This window comes from Perca fluviatilis, chromosome 22 (assembly GCF_010015445.1).
Source record: "Perca fluviatilis chromosome 22, GENO_Pfluv_1.0, whole genome shotgun sequence".
NCBI lineage: Eukaryota > Metazoa > Chordata > Actinopteri > Perciformes > Percidae > Perca > Perca fluviatilis.
In genome coordinates this window covers 8,433,493-8,451,234 of record NC_053133.1, presented here as the reverse complement: position 1 = coordinate 8,451,234, position 17,742 = coordinate 8,433,493, and the positions used below count along the sequence as shown (strand labels likewise).

The following is a 17,742-nucleotide window of genomic DNA, read 5'->3' as shown; positions in this document are numbered from 1 at the left end:
AATATTTCATTATGTCTTTTAATGGGACAACACTGAAGAAATTACACTTTGCTACAATGTAAAGTATTAAGTGTACAGCTTGTATAACAGTGTAAAAGTGCTGTCCCCTCTAAACCGCTGGCAACAAAAGTGAGTACACCCCTATGTTAAATTCCCATAGAGGCAGGCAGAGTTTTATTTTTAAAGGCCAGTTATTTCATGGATCCAGGATACTATGCATCCTGATAAAGTTACCTTGGTCTTTATTAAATAAAAATAGTCCCACATCATCACATACCCTTCACCATACCTAGAGATTGGCATGGTTTTATTTCAGTTAGCCTAATAGCTGGTTTGCTTTGCATTGAGAGATGATTTTATGGAAAGTACCCCATGCCAATCTGTAGGTATGGTGAAAGGCATGTGATGATGTGGGGCTACTTTAATTTCAAAGGCCAAGGGAACTGTATCAGGATACATAGTATCCTGGATCCATGAAATAACTGGCCTTTAAAAATAAAACTCTGCCTGCCTCTATGGGAATATAACGTAGGGGTGTACTCACTTTTGTTGCCAGCGGTTTAGACATTAATGGCTGTGTGTTGAGTTATTTTGAGGGGACAGCACATTTAAATTTGTTATACAAGCTGTATACTTAATACTTTGCATTGTAGCAAAGTGTAATTTCTTCAGTGTTGTCCCATTAAAAGATGTAATGAAATATTTACTAAAATGTGAGGGGTGTACTCACTTTTGTGAGATACTGTATGTATAGTTATATTGTTTATATTCTTCTTATCCTTCTTACATCTAGAGAATGTGACATGCACCAACAACACCAAGACAAATTCCTTGTATGTGTAAAAAAACGTACTTGGCACTAAAGCCCTTTCTGATTCTGATTCTGATTCTGATTCTGATACCAGTCAACCAAACACTTGTCTAAACAGATATGTCTTTATCTGATTTTTAAAAGAATCTACAGAAACAGCAGACTGTAAGGTAGAAGGCAGAGTATTCCATCTCAAAGGTTTAGCTACTGATTTGCAAAGACACAAAAACATACACGCGAGGGCTCCACAATTAGGAGCCCACAGTGTTTTCTTGGCTCGGGCAGAGATAAGAGCAGGTTTTAGATCATCCAAGGAGTGAAATTTACGAGGCGAGAGGCCCAAGACTAACTTAGACTTACAGTATTTCACCCAGGAGATACATTTTTTACTCCTCAGAATGAATAGTATCTTTACACCTTTGTTGACACCAGAACTTCTGACACAGTTCAGGAAGCAGTCCAACAGTAAAGGAAATCCAACAGCGTGGCTGTCTGTCTCTGGTGTGTGCCTGGAAGTGGGCACATAAAAGCAAGAGTGGTGCTTCTTTGCTATCTTGTAGGACACCATGGTACCTCCATAAAATATAATTTAATTTCTGTTTGAAAACTCTTGGCTAAAGATCACATTTTTTTCCTATAACAAACATTTGAATTATGTATCTATAACTTTTAGACCATTACCTGTTAGAAGAAATACTGATGAATGACCTTTCTCATAGTGTACACACCTTTTTCAACCAATGCCAATGTTTTGTACATGCTGGATCACAGGCATGGGGGGGGCTGGTACAGCTAAATAGAGCAAAGCCATAATTAATAATTATAATGAATCAAATTAATATTGTTTTTGTAAAAATGACTATGAAAGGGTCAGTATTCAGTGTGAAAATGTATTGCAAGATTCTTTTGCTTGAGCAAATGCCAGGTTTTCTTAAATTAAAAAAAGGAAATCCTTGGTTTCCTGAAATTCCTGAAGTTATCAGGTTATGATAGATATGCAGCAACAAGGCAGTCTTTCATAAATCCAAAAGGCTAGTGGACTGGACATGTCAAATATGTTGAGATTTATTGAATTACCAAGTGAAAGATGTTGGTTTAGTTGTAAGAAACATATGGAAACCAGATGCCCCTCTTATCACATTCCAAATCAATCAACCAATGTACTTTGAGAAAAACACCATCTGCCAATGTTCTCAATGATGGGCAAAAAATACATAATCTATTTTGATACAAGATTCAAACTACACAAATTGTAAGTTTATCAAATTAAACTACAAAATATCGCAAGCATGGTACATGGGGAACACGCTTAACTAGGTGAGCTACCAGGGCGTCCCATAAAAATGCATTTTTTGTGGTTAACAATTTAAATTTTTTTAACAACATACAAAACATGAAAAACCCCCCCCCCTCCCTTCATCATCACCACCTACCCAGACAAAAATCAAGAAAAGATGACACATTCACTATAATATTCAAGACCATTCAACAAAATAGTAACAAAGTATACAATGAACCATAAAACAAATAAACATGTATAAATGGCAACACCATAAGCCCATCATACACGTCTCCCGCCAGCACAAAGCTTCTAAGGAGCCCTCCAGAAAGCTAGGGTATTTTCCCCATTTTCTAGTATAGACATCCAATCTGGCAAACCGTTTATATGACATTTTGTCATAGTTTTAATATTCCTACAGATTCTGTCCCTCTCCCACTCATCCAGTTTAATAATCAGATCTACTGTGGCCCTGAGAGGCCACTGCACTGCAACTTAGAAAAACACATGCACATAGCCCACAACACAACACATTAAGAAAACACGTGCAAATGGACCACAACATAACACATTAAGAAAACACATGCACATAGTCCACACACAACACATTAAGAAAACCCATAAAAATAGACCACAACACAAAACATTAAGAAAGCACATGCGAATAGCCCACAACACATTAAGAAAACACATTCTATATTTTCTGGCTCCTGTAAAAGGGAGGATTTAAGGCACCACCTATAAGAACACCTCACTTTGAGGCAGCAGGTCTAGGCACACCCACGCATGGTCAGAGATGAAGATATTTCCTATCACACATTGTAATAGCAGAGGGAGCCAGTGATTTGGACATAAAAAAAAAGTCCATCCTAGAATATGTCTTGTGCACTGACGAATAAAATGTATTATCTCTCCCAGCTGGGTTCAGAATTTTCCAAATATCAACCACGCCTAAAATTTGACACATCCTCTGTAATGTAAGAGAGGCTCTGGGGGCCCAGCGTGCTGCAACCCCACTGTAGTCCAGAACTGGATCCATTATCAAATTAAAATCACCCCATACAATATTGTGGTTCCCTAGAGCTTGTCATTTCTTTTCCAAATCTATAAAAAATGCATGATCATCTACATTAGGTGCATATATGTTAGCCAGAATAAGTTATTGCCCTTGTATTTCAACCAGAATGATAATAACTCTTCCTTAATTATCCTTCATTTGTTTAATAATTTAAATTGAGGTGCTAGTTCAACTGGGCACTGCCACGGTGCCTGTGAGTAAGCCACTGAACATCCAACTGCTCGGGGCGCCTGTCATGGGCAGCTGCAGCCTAATGTGTGTAACTAACAACAGAGTGAAAAAATTGTAATACATTTAATTAAGTAGGCCCATGTCAAATTTCTCAGTGTGTGCAAACCGGACACATACTGAGTTTATCATATATACTTTATTTACATTTATATTGACCATGTCTTTGTTTTATTAGCATGAGATGGCTTAGGCCTACCTACATTATGGTAAAATTATTAAGATCTAGCCTACATACCTTACTTGTTTACTCCCCTGATTATTTCTGTTGACACCCCCAAGGTTTCCTATTCTCTATTTATCATGTCTGTTAGTATGGATGGGCTTTGCTTGAGACAGGGGTAGCTATACCGGTTCAACCACACACAGAGACATGCAGCGCTTGTACCTGAAATGGAAATAAATGGACCGGAAATGGAATTTAATTTTGGACTTTCATTTGTGCGTTGAAATTATACCCCTATGTTGGTAAGTGGCTCTGAAAAGATTTGAAGTCACGGCATTCAGTTTATTAAATCAAAAAGAAATTGTAATGAGAACACAGTCACAAAGAGTTGTTACACTGTTATGGTTTTTTTTTAAGTAAGAAAATGACAACATAAACGATCACCCCACAATGGATACAGTGTACTTTTACCCTCTGCCTAACCGCAATATCTCAAAAGGATAAAGAAATAATCTAAACTGGATGGAACTCCAGGCTGTCAAAAAGGAGCTAAAGAAAAAACAGAGAGTTCAAGAACAAAAACAGGAAGAAGATTGAGACCAAAAGGGGAGAGAACATTGAAAAGGACGTGTGAGCAAGCCGCATGATGATTAACAATTATCTGTAAAATTACATTTAGCAAATATGTTAAAATAGTAAAAGGGACTAATGGTAACAAAAGACTAAAATGTCAGGGCAAATGTTACAAACTTAGGCTACGTGTTTTGCTATAAGCCTACTTGATAGAAATATGGGTTGAAATATACCAAGCAAAATGTTTCACCCACTTTATGCTCCGGTCTCATGCTGGGTGATCAGTTACAGCTGGCGTACTTTCTCTTAATGTTGGCAAGGGGGAGTAAGTGAGAAAGCCTTGAAAAAGGGAAGTATACATGTTTTGATAAGACATGGGCTAAGAATTCCTCACAGTTATAAGACTGCAGTGTAAAGCAAAGCCATGCTGCTGCCCTCCCCTTGAAATCTGATTAGCTTTATCAGCATGGGAGATGGATGTTGTTACATGTCCATCTTAAGCAAAACAGAGACAAGGTGTCCTGTACTTTACCCAAGCATAGGGAACAATGCAGAACATAGGGCATCATGAAGTAAACAATGTTACTAAATGAGGCTACATGGTATAATGGGTGCATTAGATTTGATGAGAAAGGTCGCCACAGAAATGACATTGTTTTTAATTATATTTGAGCTATTCTCATGAGCTTTTTGTGACACTTTTAAGAGTATACATTTTAAATTTTATTACATGCCCATTTTAATTATAATTGTAGCCTATTATTGAAATTATCTGGTTAAAAGTATGTAACTCGTTTAAATTATATAGGGCCATGGATTTAGCATGAATACAAATAGCTACTGTAGTGGCAATCTGTCCACAACAAATTCCACTACAGGGATTTTGAAGCCATTTCCAACTCTTGCTGCTGCATCGTCGTATGGTTAATCCTTTATTGTATAAATGTATTTAAAAACACATACAAAAGACTGACTTGAAAGATTCAAAACGAACAGACGAGATCTAAAAACCATCACTATCACACAGCTGAGGTTGAAAAACTGTGTGGCTTCCCAGACTAGATTCACCCTCTGGCTCACCTGTGATTCCCTTACTAATCTGGCTGATTAGCACACACACACACAGACACACACACACACACACACACACACACACACACACACACACACACACACACACACACACACAGACACACACACACACACACACACACACACAGGTGCGCAGGTGAAGTAATGAACAAACCATTCACACAAACCTACCACACACACACACACACACACACACACTATACATGCACACACATCCAAATTGGCCACAACAGCTATGAATACATTGTTTTATAATATTGTAGTGCAATAAAAAGTATATAGCCTAAAAAATGGCATTGCATATAATGCCATTTATTAGGCTATATACTTTTTATTGCACTAAAATATTATAAAATAATGTATTCATGACTGTAGCTATTTGTATATATATATATATATATATATATATATATATATATATACATACATAAATAACGTGCTTGTCTTAAAGTCACAGCCACTGTCTCTCTGAAAGTAAAATAAAGTAATAAAGAAAGAATTAGTCAGTGTTGAGTGTAAAATCTACAATAAAACCATGTCACTGGTGTATACTGCTGAGAGGCGTGAAGACAGAGGGGGGGGGGGGCGTGTACTGTGCATGTGTAAACCTGCCTCTCTAATAAGTTTAAGTCCGAGAGGAGTGAGAAGCCAGACGAAGAACAAGAAGTCAAACCAGTTGGATGTACAGGCAGCTGGCCACGCAACACACGGTTTCCCCTCCATGTGCTCCATCGTGGCGTCGGAGAAGACGCGGCTGCTTACAGTCAGGATGAAAACGGCAGTGATGTGGTTGTGCATTCTGCATTTGGCTTTGGCCAGTGCTGGACTCTTCACCCGCAACGATCTTCAAGCTGCCCACAGCAATGTGTCATCCCGCAGGGCCCGAGCCCCTCAGAGCACAGGTGAGTGCACGGGCAGCTCCGCCGTTTCTACGGGTTATAAGGCTAGTTCACTAATCACTGCTAACGTTGATTGTGTCCGATCCAACAGATAATAAAAGCTGAGATGTATACAATCAATTATAAAGACTAACCTAGAAAAGACAGGAGGTTTAGGAATTGATTCGGCAACAGTGTATAAAGACATAAAAAGAAACAATACATAATATAGAAAAAAATAGGAATAAAAGTACTGCACAACATAAAATATGAAATACTATTTAAACTTAAATGTAGGTAAAGACATTGTACCGATTTATAAGATAAGAGAACATGCAATACTGTAAGATTAGGATAATTGCTGTGCAGCAGTTGCAATACAAAGGGGGGAGTGCAAATATAGAAAGTCTAAAATAACAATAGGGTACTAATCCAAAATGTATACAATGCCAAAATCAGGTTAACAGTAGGCTATGGATCATAAAAAGATAAGGTTAACGGCAGTTATCAGTCTATATAATATATGTACAGTGTCAGATTAGGCTACATGGTTAGTTCAGAATGTCCATGATGTTGCACATTATGTCCCATTATGTAACGTGAGTCAGTTGTATAAGGAGTTGAGTTGTAATGTGTGTATGTGACCTGGCACAATGATTCAGTGTCCTTGTTCTAAGCTCTATTTCTGTTTAAATGAGAGCAATTACAACTTTAACTTATTTTGTGTGTGTGTGTGTGTGTGTGTGTGTGTGTGTGTGTGTGTGTGTGTGTGTGTGTGTGTGTGTGTGTGTGTTGTGTGTACACATCCTTGGCCAACAAAGCTGATTCTAATTTTGATTCTGATAAATCAACTCTTCCATACAAAAAGTTGTTAAATAGTGGCCGGTTAGCTCAGTTGGTAGAGCGGTTGCACATGTGCAGAGATTTGTTCTTCGACGCAGAAGGTTCAGGGTTTGAGTCTGACCTGCGTGTCGTCCCCCCTCTCTCTCCCCTTTAATATCTCAGCTTTCCTATCGAATAAAGGCAGAAATGCCCAAAAATAAAAAGTTGTTAAATAATACATATGACATGTACTTATAGAAAATATTTTTACAGTGACACTATCCGAGTGATTCATGTTTTAAATAAGACAGTTTTAGACCTTCCAAATTTATAATGGCATCATTTTTGCAAAGTTATATGTTGATTGCAGAAACAAGCGCTTGCAGGATTACACAATAGCACCAAATAATGTTTATTTAAAAGGTTTAAATGGAAACCCTAAAGTGTCAAGCAGTTCCCCTGTTTGACTGGCACCACATAGTCTATATCGCCGACGTTTCACTTTCGGGATTGTTCAGGTGCCACCGGAAATTCTGCCGGATGTCACTCACCTTCCACCTTTTTTGTGTTGGCATTTTAAACTCAGGTCGATTTATGAGGACTATGATTATCTTCTCTCTGCAGGGTAAATCCAGACAGCTAGCTAGACTATCTGTCCAATCTGAGTTTTCTGTTGCACGACTAAAACAACTTTTGGACGTACACATGTTCCATTAAAACAAGATCCTTCCTGAGACTGTTTCAATCAGGAGAGACTTCCTTGCAAAAATGAACATGTTTATTTTACAGGACAAAATATGAAAATGAAATGTGCAAAGTCTCTGGAGATTAGACTCCATCGAATCCATATGTTATAAAAGGGATAGTGAACCCAAACATATCCCCCGATGGAGTCCAGACACTGGTGGTGGTGAAGAAGGTGCCCAGGAACCAGTCAAGATAGCCATACAGCGGACAATCCCCGGAGTACGTGGGTGAGACGACCGGTGGTTGAAGGGGAGGAGGCGGGACGCACTCTATTCCTAAAACGACAGCTGACAACCACAGAGGAGAGAGAAGATTTAAAACAGGATGTCATGCTGTGATTGATTGGCTTGTGATACATGGCTGAATCTGATTGGTTTAACTAACAATGAAACGGCTGAATCCGATTGTCTGCTGACAAGTGAATGCCATGGAACAGCTGATCAATTAGGAGTGATGAAAAAAGAAATTTGAAGTCTTCCTGTAAGAACTTAGGTTGAGCTTCATTTGTCAGAGGCACCGTGGCTCCGTACGGGGCTTAGCGCCGTCCAAGACGATTGTGATTGGTTTAAAGAAATGCCAATAAACCAAAGCACGTTTTTCTCCCATCCTGGAATGTTGTGTGGACTCGCCAGATGCTCCCCACAGAGCTGTGGAGGAGAGTCTGGCAATGCGAGACTAGGCACCACATGATCTGGAAGCGGGAGGCCCTCTGCTCCCTGTAGCACAGCATATGTCAACATGGAGACACAAAAAATTCTTAAGCAAAACTGCTCTATGTATAATACTACTAAAATGTAACCTTTCCTGCTAGCTGAACACATTTTTAATCTGGTTTTAATGTCTTACTTACTTACTTACTTACTTACTACATTAATCCAACATCATCAGTGTGCAGTAAATTAGGATTTAATAATAAAGCCTGACAAGATGCAGTGAGGCCTCCAGGCACCTCTGTCACCTTTCTTGAACTGGCCTCCATGGTGCTTATTAGCGTGTCATTATTAGCGTGGTTCCTCCGGAGCTCTTTTAGTGTTTAGGTTAACCTCCTAAAAAAGTCCCACAAGATGGTACAACAGCTGAAATAGTCTTTTATTTTTTATTTTTTTACAGTGATTAAAAAATAGGTGCAAATTTCAGTTGACTTTCTGTTCAAAATGCAATGCATTCATGCACTTTCTAAATTGTGTGTTATGAATTAAGTTGCTGTTGCATTTTTTGAGTTAAATCTCAAATATGTGACCAAGGGAACATTGCATGCCAAATAGTAGCCTATAGTTGTACACAGAGACTCATTAGATGATGAGATGCAGCTGGCGGCTAGTAACAGGAAAGAGCCATATATTATAGAGAGTTTGGCCAACTCAAATCATAGGCACCATATTGGATACTATCGTCAGATGACTCTACAGTGTAACCCTATGGGGCGAATATGCTATCTTGAAATAAATCGCTTATTTTCACATAAAGAGGCATATAAATGTTATTATCAACATTTGTCAATATGTAAAAGGCCCTTACGGAAATATTCCAGTGTATATTTACCTTCTATATTGTAAATGGGCCTCTAAAAAATGCCCATTGTAGTGAGTAACCACATCGCCTAATTAGTCTCTGACCAGTGTTTACCTTTCTTTTTCTCTTCAGTCTCCCGAGTCCTGACTAGCAACTGAACTCTTAACAAAGTTACTCACAGTCTTTTGACAAAATACACGATAAGACAATGATAACCGACAGCATTAGGGTAAAAAGTGTGTTTTGGTCAGGTGTAACTCGCGGTAGGAAAGGACCATAACGTTATCACGCTAGCAGTAATAACTTAGTAGTAACCGAGGCAAAGTTATGTATTAATAATATTTGGTGATCTAAATCAACATGATATGACATTTCTGCGTGGTCACAGTATATTACATCTGAGTTACAGATGACAATTGAAGTCAGACTAGCTTAAATTCAAGTCATGACTATGGCAAGATCACAAGCATTTCCAAGTATTTAGGTACATGGAGTGCTAGCGAAAAAGCTAACACTAGCATAAGGCTAACTTCAAATTTCATTTATTTCTAAAGCAGTGTTAGAACTTTTTTGACAGCATGGTACACATTAACGATGGTATTACTATATTTGTCCTATGTAATTTGTTATCATAAGTCGAAAGTCGAGAAATTGACATTTACCTCACACAATAATGAGTAGTCACTTGCCCTCCAGTTTGCTCTTTTCAACTTCAGCTCCCATACTTTTCGCCTTTTTGGTTCACGGGGGAACTTGTGAAATCTTTTGCCGCTTCCCTGTCTTTCATTGCAGCCAAACGCGCAACAGTAGAGCATTTCTTCAGTGATTTATGCCATTTTCAAAAATAATTTATTACATTTTTCCACTATTCCCTGTACTATGTCAATGGGAATCAGATGAATGTTGATATCCAACATGGAGTCCACGAAAAACATGACCACTTCGGAACCAATTGCATAACGGGGTAGCTCAGAACATTCGATTCCCTAGTTGTCCAAACTCTCTCTAATATACAGCTCTGCTGTGGGGCTTTCACTGAGGACCTCTGGTGGACAGAGAAGGAAGTGACAGAAAACTGGAGAGGTGTTGAAATTGTTTAGGTTTTCTTGTGTTGTGATTACAGAATGATTACATCTTGACATAGCAGGATTTGTTTTCTAGTGATTAGGAGATAATTATTAATATATATATTATTAATATATTATGATGAAGCTACAGTTTTTGCCTCTCATGTGTCAGTGGCGTTAAGTTGCTAAGTACATTTACTCAAAACAATTTTGAGGTACTTGTATTTCCATTTTCTTTCAAAAAGAAAAAGTGTACTTTTTACTCCACTGCATTTATTTGAAAACTAAAGTCACTATTTACTTTGCAAATTATAGGCCCTGCACACCCCCGACAGGTACAGGTACTAAGACAACAAAATGCATCAAACTAGAAGTGCAAAAAAGCAGTAAAGTGCATAACAATGCATACCAAATTTTTAAACAGTTGTTATATGAATACACTATATATATATATATATATATATAGGTATTCAGGGCCTTTAAGATTTTGCTTACAAATTATATGATACCTTTATTATATATGATATACTTATTAAACTACCAGACAGTATAAAAAGTAGTTAGTTAGTTAGTTAGTTAGTTAGTTAGCTGCTCCCGACCAGCTACAACATTAAAATGCTGCTTGTACTTAGCATTAAATATATTAATTATGTGATATATAATAATGTAACACTGAAAGGGTTCATCCTGCATAATGAATGCTTTTACCTTTGATACTCAGGAGTTTTCAAAGATTGCCAGTTACGTGGCCGGGTTGGCTCGGTGGGTAGAGCAGGTGCACATATATTGGGAGGTTTATGCCTCGACACAGAGGTCCAGGGGTTCAAATCCGATCTGTGACAATTTCCTGCATGTCTTCCCCCTTTCTCACCTAGCTGTCCTATCAAATAAAGGCGGAAAAGCCCAAAAAATATTCTTAAAAAAAAGATTGCCAATTAGTTATTTTCAAAAAAACTTGCTGCTTAGCTCTGTGACTCAAATGTACAGTAATGGTAATGCATGAGAGGCAGACACTGGGAGTAATGATGACCTTGAGATTGGTAACAAGGCAATCTCTGGCAAAGATGTTCTGCAGCAATATCATTCAATCAATCAATTTATTTGTCATGTGAAATCGTATAAAATACAAATCCAGTCAAAAGTAATCCTGTCACTTCCCATTATTTCCATAACACATTCTTGATGTTGTTTCAACAGAGTCTTTATACAGAGGCAGACAGAGACCACTGTTTGCGAGAAGAGGACAGTATGAACGACAAAGGATTCATGTGCCGGTAAGATCTGTTTGGCTTATATTCCAGTCACATTGAGCATAGACGTTTCCAGTCAACAGGAAGCATTTTTTCTTAGCAATACATTATTTGATTATCTTTTAGGCTCTACAATCTTGGTTTTGTGCTTTCTATACAATTCACGTTGGTCTTTATGATCTTAATTGAGAATTAACTGGACAAAAAAGTCAAAAGGTTCAGCTACAGTTTGCACAAAGCCACACATCTGATACATCACGACTTAGAATAGTCTTCATTCTTGGTGCTCTGAGACATAGTTGTTTTTGTGCACAAAGAAAACAAAATGGCTTCACAATAACTAGTGCGCCTCTAAAAAAATTTGTTGTTATTTCAGCTCTGAGCCATTTAGCCGTTTTCAGCTTTCAATGAACAAAACCAACCCTTTTTAGACATCAAAAGAAGAAGGTGATATAGGCAATATTACCTGATTTTGATGCTGCCACATTCACTTGCCTCCCTCCTTCTGTTCTCTCCACCTTCCAGAAGGCCAACGTGGCCCCTGTTCCTCTAAATGACATCCCCCCTCCTCCTAAAGCGGCACCCAAACCTGTGAAGCCAAATTGCTCTTCGCTTACACAAAGCTGTTTGCCCCAGTCTGGCTGCTGTGACCCATTCGCCACATGCCACTGCCGCTTCTTCAATGCAGTCTGCGTCTGCCGAAGGATAAAATCGTAATACGAGGAGAGAACACAAAGAGCAGCGATACACCAAAACTGAGACTCAAAAATAAACTCAAGCACACACTACTACAGGCCAATGAACAGAGACGAAATCACCCAGACTGCCACAATTGTGTTATAGCAGTTTAATCAACCAGCTCAACACACAGTCTGATGTATCATATGGATGGGACAATGGGCATCGAAGTCAGCCTCTTAAGACAGTAAATGCACATTTGAAGGAGTTTAAAAAACGTTGATACCTCTTCTGACAGGCAGCTGTTTGGAAAAACTATCCACCCTATTCAAGTACTTAAGCTAAAATGTATTAATTTGTTGTTTGATTCCTTTGAACAATGCTTACTGTATATTATCAGTATTATCACTATTATTATTTTTGTGGTTCTCATTTTGGATGTTGCTGACATTGTTGTGGTAAGAAATTAAAAAACAACAGCATGTACTGTATATAGCTATATTATATGTAATATATATTTCTTTGTTTTTTGTTGTGTTTTTGTTTTTTTAAATGATTATGTCCATAATTGAATGAGAGCTTTATCTGAAGAAATTCTTTATGAATTTACCAGCAATCAGATATTGACTCACTAATTGTCACTGTGCGTTCTCATGTTATTGCTCTCCTGCAAAGGAATTCATGTCACATGACCTCAGTTGATGGTCTCTATCTGCAGTCTTTAGTGTGTCATCTATGGGTATAGTAATGTATGTTTGACACACAATCACTGCAGTGATTAGCAAGTGCTAAGTTATGAACACAGGTACAACCCCCAAAGTAAAATAAAAGAAAAAGACAACAGTACATGACAGCAAGGTTGAACTGTAATAGCTCAAAGGTAAATAATAATAGCAGCTGCAAATAAGCAGTTCAGCATCACTGTAATGAAATTATCTTACTCAGTCTATGTGACTTTCTGTAAACACGCATAAGCATTTCTTTGGTCAGTGTGAGACTGAAAACATTAAATATTTAGTTTGACATTTTTCAAAAATACGCTTATTCACCCACGTGCTGAGAGTTAAGTAGATGAGAAGTTGATACCACTCTCATGGTTGTACAGTAAATATGAAGCTAATGCCAGCAGCCAGTTATCTTTGCTTAGCTTAGCACAAATACTGGATATAGATTGTCTGGCTCAATCCAAAGGTGATAAAATTTATATTACAGCACCAATGAAGCTCACTAATTAACACGATATATCTTGTTTGCTTAATCCATATCAAAACCAAAGTGTAAAGCTGATGGTTTAACCTGCTGCTATAGGCCAGACTATTCCTTGGCTGACGTTAAATTATGAATCCTACTATGACAGAGGCAAGACCCGTCCTACTCTGCCTAGGGCTGGGTGATATGGAGAAAATCAAATATCACGATATTTTTGACCAAATACCTTGATATCGATACCGCAACGATATTGTAGTGTTGACTATTGGTGCTTTCACAAAATATTAACGATTAATGAGATTTTTGATAAATAATTATCAGGAATATGGATATAAATAAGTGAGCAAAGGTAAATAATAGTCTGGTAAGTTCAGAAAATGACAACACTTTACTGTAACGCAGCCTTTAAAACCAGGAAAAGACAACATAATATCGCCATATTACGATATTACGATATCCAAAATCTAAGATGATATCTAGTCTCATATCACGATATCAATATAATATCGATATATTACCCAGCCCTAACTCTGCCTCTGATTGGCTAGTACTCGTTGCATTCATTGGTTGGGTTGGTTAAGTTAGGCATGAGAAGTAAGACTTAAGATTAAAGATATCATGGTAAGCCAATCAGAGAAAGAGTAGGGTTGCCTGGCAACCTCTTGGTGACAACAAGAAGGCAAGGCAAGGCAGCTTTATTTGTATAGCACATTTCAGCAACAGGGCAATTCAAAGTGCTTTACATAAAACATTAAAGAGCAGTTAAAAACAATTTAAAACAATTTAAAAACATTAATAAACAAATTAAAAACATTAAAAGACAAGAATAAAATTGATGCAGTGCAGTATAAGAATGCAGTATAAGAATAAAAGTTACAGTGCAGTATAAGAAATTAAAGTTGATAGATTATTTAAAGAAAAGCAACATCAAAAAGATAGGTCTTTAGCTTAGATTTAAAAGAACTGAGAGTTGCAGCGGACCTACAGTTTTCTGGGAGTTTGTTCCAAATATGTGGAGCATAAAAACTGAACGCTGCTTCCCCCTGTTTAGTTCTGACTCTGGGGACAACAAGTAGACCTGTCCCAGACGACCTGAGAGGTCTGGGTGGGTCATAATGTAGTAGCAGATCAGAAATGTATTTTGGCCCTAAACCGTTTAGTGATTTATAAACCAGTAAAAGTATTTTGAAATCAGTTCTTTGAGGCACTGGAAGCCAGTGTAGAGACTTCAGTACTGGAGTGATGTGATCCACTTTCTTGGTTTTAGTGAGGACTCGAGCAGCAGCGTTCTGAATCAGCTGCAGCTGTCTGATTGATTTTTTGGGGAGACCTGTAAAGATACCGTTACAGTAGTCAAGTCTACTGAAGATAAAAGCATGGACAAGTTTTTCCAGATCCTGCTGAGACATAAGTCCTTTAATCCTTGATATATTTTAAAGGTGATAATAGGCAGATTTTTTAATTATGTTAATGTCGCTTTTAAAATTCAGGTCTGAGTCCATGACTACACCAAGATTTCTGGCTTTGTCTGTTGTTTTTAACGTTGTCGTTTGAAGCTGAGCGCTGACTTTCAATTGTTCCTCTTTTGCTCCAAAAACAACCACTTCCGTTTTTTCTTCATTTAATTTAAGAAAGTTCTGGCACATCCAATCATTAATCTGTTCAATGCACATATTTAATTGTTGTATTGGGCTATAGTTCCCTGGCGATAAGGTTATGTAAATTTGGGTGTCATCCGCATAACTATGGTAACTTATTTTGTTGTTTTCCATAATCTGAGCCAGTGGAAGCATGTAGATGTTGAACAGAAGAGGCCCCAGAACTGAGCCTTGGGGAACTCCGCACGTCATATTTGCGGAGAAATATTAAGAAGGGAGGTTACGGCGCCTGGCCAAGAAAGTCCAGCCCTCTGTAAAACCACCGAAGTAAAGGTTGCAAAAATCATGCAGTTTCTCATCCATCACACTGTATATCCAAACAAAGACCTTGTGACATGGCTACAGATTTCGTGACATTTAGCCTACATTTTCAGAATCCATTAGCCATACAAACACAATCGTTGTATTTATTTTATATAAATATGAATGGATTAGTTCCTACTACGCCTGTATGCCCTCTCCATTTCCATTATAATCAATCAGAATCATTTTGGCAGAGAGCATTTGTGTACAATTTTGTTATAGCAGCATATTTGACATGTAATCAGGACTTATTTTCTTATAGCAAACCTATTATAGTTCAATTTAACACTTAGAATTAGCCTTCTCAGTAGCATTGATATGATATATAGATATGCCTGATCAGTGATCCCCCTTCATGGTAAGCTTTTAATGTTACAATTTTAAAAGATTTCTGGTGATTCTAGCATTGTCTTTACTTGAACATGTATGTTTGTGAATGTGCTTTTGACTTTTCCTGCCAAATACTACAAATAAATACATGTTGCACACGCATGCTGCTGGCACTATGGTAACATATATCTGGGCTAATTGCAAACATTCCACTCTGCATACTGTATACTTTACCATTAGGTAAAGTATTTTATGTGTAAGTCAACAGGATACATTAAACATGACATGATGTTTTTATAGTTTGAGTCCTGCAACAGTGTGTGTGCGTGTGTGTGTGTTTTCCTGTACTTAATGACCTGATGACCTCACAAATAAATAAACCCTTTATCCAAGTCAATTGTTTCTCTGTAACTGCTCAAATAATGAATATTTGTGAAAAGCATTAAATACCACCTGTTGTGTGTTAAGAAACAAACATCTTTGCTGTCATGGTGACAGCCGTTCTCCTCTGTTCTCTGTCTGTAATTAAAGGTCCCATGGCATGAAAAATTCACTTTATGAGTTTTTTTTTAACATTAATATGTATTCCCAGAGCCTGCCTATGGTCCCCCAGTGGCCAGAAATGGTGATAGGTGTAAAACGAGCCCTGTGTATCCTGCTCTGTCTTTGAGAAAATGAAAGCTCAGATGGGCCAATCTGGAATCTTCCCTTTATGACATCATAACGGGAAAGGTTACCTCCCCTTTTTCTGCTTTGCCCGCCCAGAGAATTTGGCCCGCCCATGAGAAAGAGAGAGACATCATGGCTTGCAAACAAGCGAAGCATGGCAGTTGGTCAAGGCCACACCCCCACCCTCCACCTTGCCCCCCTCCCCCTCTCTCCTCCTCAATAGCTACAGACACAGAAATGGTACATCCTAAGGAAAGCTCATTGTGGGACTGGCTCTAGTGGCTGTAATTCTGCATCAAGGCTGAATTATGGGAAAGAACTTCAGATACAGTATTAGGGGACCACTAAGGCCTATATAAAAGCATCCAAAAAGCAGCATGTCATAGGACCTTTAACTTTGATTTAAAAAGTCCGCTGGATGACATATTCCATTGTTACATAAATTAATGCTGAGTTCCGGATAGTGTTAATTTTGTCCCCTATTTTTTATTTAGTCTTAGTCTTGTGCCAAATGTTTTAGTTGTAATGGTTAGTTTTAGTCATATTTAGTCATTCACATATCTTTTTTTGTTAGTCAAGTTTTCGTCGACTAAAAGTCTCATAATTTTAGTCTAGTTTTAGTCAAAAGAGAACTCAAGGTATCTTAGTCAAGTTTTAGTTGACTAAAAGTCTCGTTATTTTAGTCTAGTTTTAGTCAAAAGAGAACTCAAGGAATCTTAGTCAAGTTTTAGTAAAAACATTTTAGTCTTTTTTTAAATAACAAATTATTTCTGAGATTATTTCTGATAACCATTTCAGTCAAATAGTTATATAAAAATAAATTATATAAAGTTATATAAATATCGAGCCTTATTTCACCAGTAAATTCCTGTTAAACGACAAAACAACCACTGAATAGGAAAATGGTATTTTACAATAACATTGAACGCAGCACAAAGCAGGCGAGTTTGAAGTGAGCAGCTGCAGACTGTTGTACGTCCCCCTGTTGGACTCCTCTACAGTGAAATACAAACTTTTACACTGTTTAGCTGTCAGCATTTTAACCGTGTTTACTCCAGCTGCTAGCTAACGGTAGGCTAACGTTACCTGCTGTCCAGTGTAGTGTTAACTAGCAACGGTAGGCTAACGTTACCTGCTGCCAAATATAGTATTAACTAGCGTCCTGTGCCTCTTACGTCCGTTTAGGAGCACCAGAGAGAAGTGCAGGCATTTAAGTGGCACATCTCATGATGGAAAAGTAGAGATGATTGTAGACGAAAATGAAGAGAGATTTTATCTTAGTTTTTATTTTATGCAAAACATTTTAGTCTCGTCTTTTTTCGTCAACAATAATGCATGTTAATTTAAGTTAATTTAATTTAGTCGTTTTTGGACATTGGCGTAGTCTCGTCA

General features: G+C 37.8%; 1 pseudogene; it reads left to right on the top strand.

Annotated features, from left to right (window-relative positions):
* The first annotated feature begins 5,819 nt into the window (after positions 1-5,819).
* Positions 5,820-14,110, top strand: LOC120551944 (annotated as a pseudogene).
* The last annotated feature ends 3,632 nt before the right edge of the window (positions 14,111-17,742 follow it).